Genomic DNA, 6,527 nt, shown 5'->3' with positions numbered 1-6,527 from the left:
TTATTAATTGGATTGGGCTTAATTTGTGTTGTTTTGAAGTAATAAGGGGGTATGTCTCTAGGCCCATTTAAGTGACTAAGTGATATAATATTATTTTGTTGGAAATAGAATTGAAAGAGGAAAATAAGGCTAGAGCTATCAAAAGAAAGAACAAAGAGGAGAAAACTAAGGTTTGGAGAAGAAGTGAAGAATGAGGCCAAAGCTTTTATTAGTTTTTCCTTAGAGCTACACTCAATCCAATCCAAGGTAAGAGGAGATTCTTTCTACCTATACAACCTATATCACTTTAACTATTACATAACATGAAAATAAGTTGTGGCTGTGTGTATTGAAAAAGAGAATTACATCATGGTTATATAAGAGAATTATATAATGGTTATATAATGGAAATACTAATTATAAAATGAAGTATAATTGAAATAGCATGATAATTAATAGTTGAATTAATCTTACTAAGTCTAATTAAATTGGAAACACTAGTATGTTAGATTGGGAAATAAAATAGTCATGTTTGATCGAAATCGCCGAATTAAGCGGTATAATTAGTTGTTCGAAATTTGATGAAAATTTACGTGGTAGCTAAGTTTAATTATTAGATTAACGTCGTGGTGTTATTTTGTTGAAATTGTGATATTTTACAAAGACCGAAATTTTGTTTGATTTCAAATATTATTTATAAATAAATGTTGGTTTTGTGATGGAAATTGACACAAATTTTAGGAATAGAATATAATGGAATTGGAATTAATATAGTGTGACATTAATCGGTTGATTAAATTAAATAGTAGAATTAATTTCAATAATTCTAATTAATTAGAATATACTTAGACTTGGATAAATTATTCGGTTTATCGATAAATTACGGTATCTTGAGAATTTGACCGTAATCGTGATTTGGTTGAATATTTATGTTGAGAATAATATATTGCCACTAGTACAAAAATGTTAATTTACATCCGTTTTTTATTAAATTTACACCCATTATTTTTAATAAAAATCGGGTGTATATCCACAGGGTGAGAAATGTCTAACGAATTTACACCCGTTATTTTTAACAAAAATCGGGTGTAATTGGGCGTAATTACGTTTTTAATTACACCCTGTTTTAACAAAAATCGGGTGTAATTGGGCGTAATTACGTTTTTAATTACACCCTGTTTTAATAAAAATCGGGTGTAATTGGGTGTAATTACGTTTTAATTACACCCTGTTTTAATAAAAATCGGGTGTAATTGGGCGTAATTACGTTTTAATTACACCCTGTTTTAATAAAAATCGGGTGTAATTAGGCGTAATTACGTTTTAATTACACCCTATTTTAATAAAAATCGGGTGTAATTGGACGTAATTACGTTTTAATTACACCCTATTTTAATAAAAATCGGGTGTAAATATGTTCTTAATTACCCCCTATTTTAGTAAAAATTGGGTGTAAATACGCCATTTATGAATGAACAATTATATCTATTTACACCCTATTTCATACCCACCATTTAGTTATATTTCATTTTCAGTCATAATATTGTAAATACTATAAAATCATACACATAAAAATCATATTTTAACTAAGTCAAAATATTTTTAATATTAACCAAAAAGTATACAAAATCATGTGCAGTCATAATATTTCAAGTACTATAAAATCATACACATAAAAATTATATTTTAACTAAGTCATAACACTTTCTTCATATATAAGTTTTCTTCTTCTTCTTCTTTGGCTTTTGTTTTGGCAACATTTCTATCTCCTTATCCTCTTCAACCATTTGCATTTGATCTAGTAGATTTTGCTCCTCAACCTTTTGATTTTCAACCATTTGATAAAATACTGTTATTCACCAAAAATTGGGGTTAATTCACACCGCGACGACCACGATCAGTGTCGCAATTCCTTCAATCAAAATCGCGAAAAGCAACCATTATCAATCATCAAATCTGTTAAGCCTACAGATCCGATGTTGGACTTGGATTATACCTTCTCAGGAATGTAATGGTAAATAGAGGTACACAAGCTGCTTCTTAACACCCAAAAACAAAAGAGACTACGCACGGCACACACAGAACAAATTAAATTTCCAACCAGACAGATTGAAATTACATTTTTGCTGTAAAAAAATAATATGGGAGTTGATTATTGGTGTATCCAGAGTCCATACATGTTCAAATCGCTAGTTTCCAACCCAAGAACCAATGAGTTACAAACTGACTAATGACAGCATACATATATGGTCTTTCTATCAGCTAAAACAATATACACAATGGCATATATAAGTTATGGTTTTGAAGTAAATTTAGACTTTTTGGAAGGAAAAGAAAGTGATTTACACAAACCTCCCGTGTTTCACGGTAATGAACTAGGACAATGTGTTCCAGACTCCTGAAAAAAAGATGGTGCAAACAATTGTAAGTCACATTATTTTATGCAAAGTTATTCTAATCAATTAATTATATTCTCAAACCATTATGTACAAGAAGTTGAGAAGCACCATTTCTAAAATATAATTCAGAAATGTGGAAATGAATGACATGTTGGAGCCAGGGATTAATAGTTAAGTTAACAATTGGTTTACATACTTATCAAGCAGCCAATAACATCTACGGACAAAGTTTGGGTTATCTTGACCATGTGCATAATATACATGGATCCTTTCTTCATTACCAACTTGATTGATAGAGAAAAGAAAAGAATGATCAGAAATCAGATATGATACGACATTATCACTCAAATCTATAATCAGAATCAATAATAGCAAAAAATGGATGAAGGAAATGTTATCATGCATAATAAACATCCTATCTGATGAATGGTGAGATTAAGAGAAGAAACATAATCTATTCTTCAAATATTAACCAGAAACAATTAACACTGATACATATGTGATCGAATCATTGTGCGAAAACTGTAGAACATACAAAGCGGAGATAGCACATTAAATAGATCAAATAACATCCTTGTATAATATTTTGAAGAAACTGAATACAACTTGCTAGTTGATATTATAAACTTTAAATTAACACAAATATAAACACTCAATAAAATGAAAACCCTCACTTTTAAGTGCTCATGAGCTTCCTTAACAGTTTTTCCATCCTTTTTCTTTTTCCAGTTGTGTCCATCTTTTCTAAAGTTCCGAAGCATCTTACGGTCAAATAATACAATAGTACCATCAGTGTCGTCCATATATTATTTGTAACAATTAGGCTTCCGATAAATTCAATTTGCATCTATAAAATTCTCCAATTTTCGCAATCTAAAAAAATAATTGCACAATTATTTGGACCAAAAAATGTCTCAATCAAGCCAAAGAGATCTACGAGACTTATAAAAACAGAATCGATCTAAGAGACTTATAATCATGTAGGAATGGAGATAATGGACTGTAGTGTTGGAATACCAATTACCTCGTCTAACAAAAATGTGGACTCATCTTGAGCAGTACTATTATAAGACAGGTATCCTTAGCAAGAAACAAGTAGGATATAGCATACACTTTAGGGAGGGATTACAGGCTTACAGCAGAGATGAAAAAAGAAACATGGACCCACGATAGTAGTAAAGGGTGCCTGGTGTAATATTGTCAACTGAAGTTCAACTAATTAGACCAGAAATTGAACATCTGACTCTGCACTATGTTTTTTTAAGTGGGGGAAGAGATATAAAAGAAGAAAATATGAGAAAATAAGTCAAATATTGACTATGCATCACAACTATTAGTATAATAAAAAGATCATGTGACTAACCTTAATTGGACAATGGTAGCACCCCCTTCTACAGCCGCCTTAACGGCTTCAGCAATAGAACGGCCCCACCTCTTATTTATGCGTGAATCGGTTACAGCATATAGAAATAAGTCATTGGGATTGAACCTATCCTGCCTACAAGAACTCTGACTGATATTCTTAAATGCCAAAAAATGGTCAAAAGGGCCTTGGGCTCCATTTCCTATAACCAGGTCTTATATGTACAAGTGTTAACGATAATGCATTCTATTTTTTATTTTCATTTGCTCTACTCTATTGTATTTTTAAAGTAATAAGGAGAGTGAATAATCATGGTCATTGAAAATTAGGTCCTCCGATATTTATGTGAAATGAAAGAGCTAAACAAACCTTAACCGCTGAAAGCATTGATGAACCTTTTGCCAGCTCTGCTGCAATGCATGATGCCAAAGTACAACCAGTGCCATGAGTATTGCGAGTATTTACACGTGGTGAAGAAAGCTCGTAGAATTCCTGACCTGCAAAACTCAAGGCCAAGAAACGAAGTTCATTTTGAACAAAGATTTGGATATACATTGTGAATAGTAAAAGAAAGAAGTTGTTTGTGTTTCAAAGATTTTGTTTTGGTTGTTGTTTCTTCGAGAATTAAAGAGTTTAATCTTACCATCAAAAAATACATCAATAGCATCTGAAGAATTAGGGAGATCACCACCTTTGACAAGTACATTCGTGCAATGAAAATTGGTTATATGTAAAAGCACAAAACTCTCAAGTTGGTAGTTTTTAAAATTTTAATTGTGGCATCTGTTCATACAGTCAATCACACTTGAACATACAACACCACCAGAAATTTCTGCTAATATAAGCAAACACAATTAGTGGTGGGCACCATTACTTATGGGAAAACAATTCAATGTTGAACTATGAGCAGGTCAATATAAACAACGCTTCAAAAGCACTACTCAGGTCAATAGGAGCATGGTAGATACTGAATTGAACAATCACACTATTTCCTAGAGATTATCAAACTTCATCATTAGAACTTATGCTTTCTATGAGATTTGTATAAAATGCAGTGCCTGCTGTTGGAGAGGTTTCTCTGATGATTATAAAACATGATTTAAATTGACTACAACTAAAAACTACAATACATTAAACAACAACGAACCTAGGACCTAAATCATGCAACAATTTTGCAGCAGTACGCATGTCAGAAACTGACTTCATTGGCACATCACCAAGTAAAGCTGACGCCTCTTTAACATTTGGAGTTAAAATATCAGCCATGGGAAGCAGCTCCTCCCTGCATTCAGAAACAAAGAAATAAGCACAATCAATAGTCTACAGTTTTATTAATAAACTTTAATAATTTTACAAAAAAATATATATATATACATCAAATATCCATGTATCCAGTGTTGCAAGCATTGAAACAAGATATATAAACATACATTAGGAATCTCAAGTGCTTCAAGTTTTGGAGTCTTTTTCAGAAATTCCATTAGAAATGCATTTGTATAACCAATAACATATCCAAAACTCACATCAAGACGTTTTAAATCATTAAGGAAGAAGATGCTGCTGAGGTGGTGGTGCTTGAGTTCATGGTGATAGTTGAGAAGTGATATCGTGTTGTTGGATTTGAGAGAAGTGAGGATAGAGTGGATTGGGATGAAATGAATTTGGTGGTTGTTGGGGAAAGAAATGGAAGTGTTGTGAAGAGGGAAATGTCCATGTGCGAGGGAAGGAGGTTGCTTGGGTTTTTGCAGAGAAAGGTTGAGGAAGAAAGACACTCCTCTTCCATTGTTTGGCTGCAAAATAGCAAACCATATACCATAAGACCTGCTTCTGAAAATGAGTAATATACATTCTGTCTGTCTAATACCCCTTAACATAATAACAATAAACTAAAAGACTATAGAAGCAAAAACAGCATGACGCCTTTACAAACCCATCATTCGACAAAATCAAAACGCCGTGACAATCATGTGGCAACAAGATCATATTACCGGAAACAATAAATGTAATACTTACTCTTTCACGATCCAGAAGATACGCAGGAGCAGCTCCATCTTGGACATTATCACCAGCCTTACGCCTAGTTGTTGATTCCTCGTGCATGGCCAAACTGCTCACATACAAGATTGAAATCAATCTCTCTTACATTTCACCAACAAAACCATATCAATGAAAACCTAGTGCACTAATTATTATCTAACTTCGACAATGTGACCAACACAATGAACATAACAACAATGAAACTCACGTCCTCTTCATCTGTGCTTTTTGCGCATAATTTTTCTTGGCAATCATCTTACCCTTAATACCCAAACTCTGTTGCATTCAAATTAAACAGAAACACAATTAGATTTATGCAACATACAGTTACAAATACATAACTTGTTTGAATAAAAGTAATTTGAATTAAACCTTCTGGGCCTTTTCAGAGTGCTTGTGAGCTTGACGAGCCTTTGACTTGCACTGTCTCACATCGTGATCGAGACGGAGGCCATAATCTCCTTTGTTCCAAACCCTAATTCTTCAGCTACAAATGTCGTTCAAAGTATAAAACCCTAAGTATTCTTACCAGTGTCGTCACTGCAAAATGGTTTTCTCTCAGCTTCGTTGTCGTCACTGCGATAGTTTCCTCTCAGCTTCGTTGTCGTAACTATTTCGGTGAAATGAGAGTGAGCGAGTGAGCAAAGAAGAGAGCTTCGTTTTCAGTGAGAGAATGGTGTCGTCACAGCAAGTTGAAGGGTATCGTTCGACCCAGTGTGGTTTAGAGAAAGGATTTCGTGAAGTTCAAA

At 33.1% G+C, this 6,527-nt stretch overlaps 1 long non-coding RNA gene across 4 annotated transcripts; it reads right to left on the bottom strand.

Moving 5' to 3' along the window:
• Positions 1-1,598: 1,598 nt before the first annotated feature.
• On the bottom strand, positions 1,599-4,453 carry LOC131628370 (uncharacterized). Of its 4 annotated transcripts, none has more exons than XR_009291768.1 (4): positions 4,385-4,453; positions 3,742-4,238; positions 2,575-3,139; positions 1,599-2,377 (listed from the first exon to the last, which is right to left on the bottom strand). It is a non-coding gene; the product is annotated as an uncharacterized LOC131628370 (long non-coding RNA). The 4 variants fall into 4 exon arrangements; XR_009291769.1 differs by having other exon boundaries at positions 1,599-2,662; positions 3,053-3,139; XR_009291767.1 differs by having other exon boundaries at positions 1,599-3,139.
• Positions 4,454-6,527: the final 2,074 nt, after the last annotated feature.

This window comes from Vicia villosa, unplaced genomic scaffold (genome assembly GCF_029867415.1).
Source record: "Vicia villosa cultivar HV-30 ecotype Madison, WI unplaced genomic scaffold, Vvil1.0 ctg.000449F_1_1, whole genome shotgun sequence".
NCBI lineage: Eukaryota > Viridiplantae > Streptophyta > Magnoliopsida > Fabales > Fabaceae > Vicia > Vicia villosa.
This window is presented reverse-complemented; position numbering and strand designations above follow the sequence as displayed.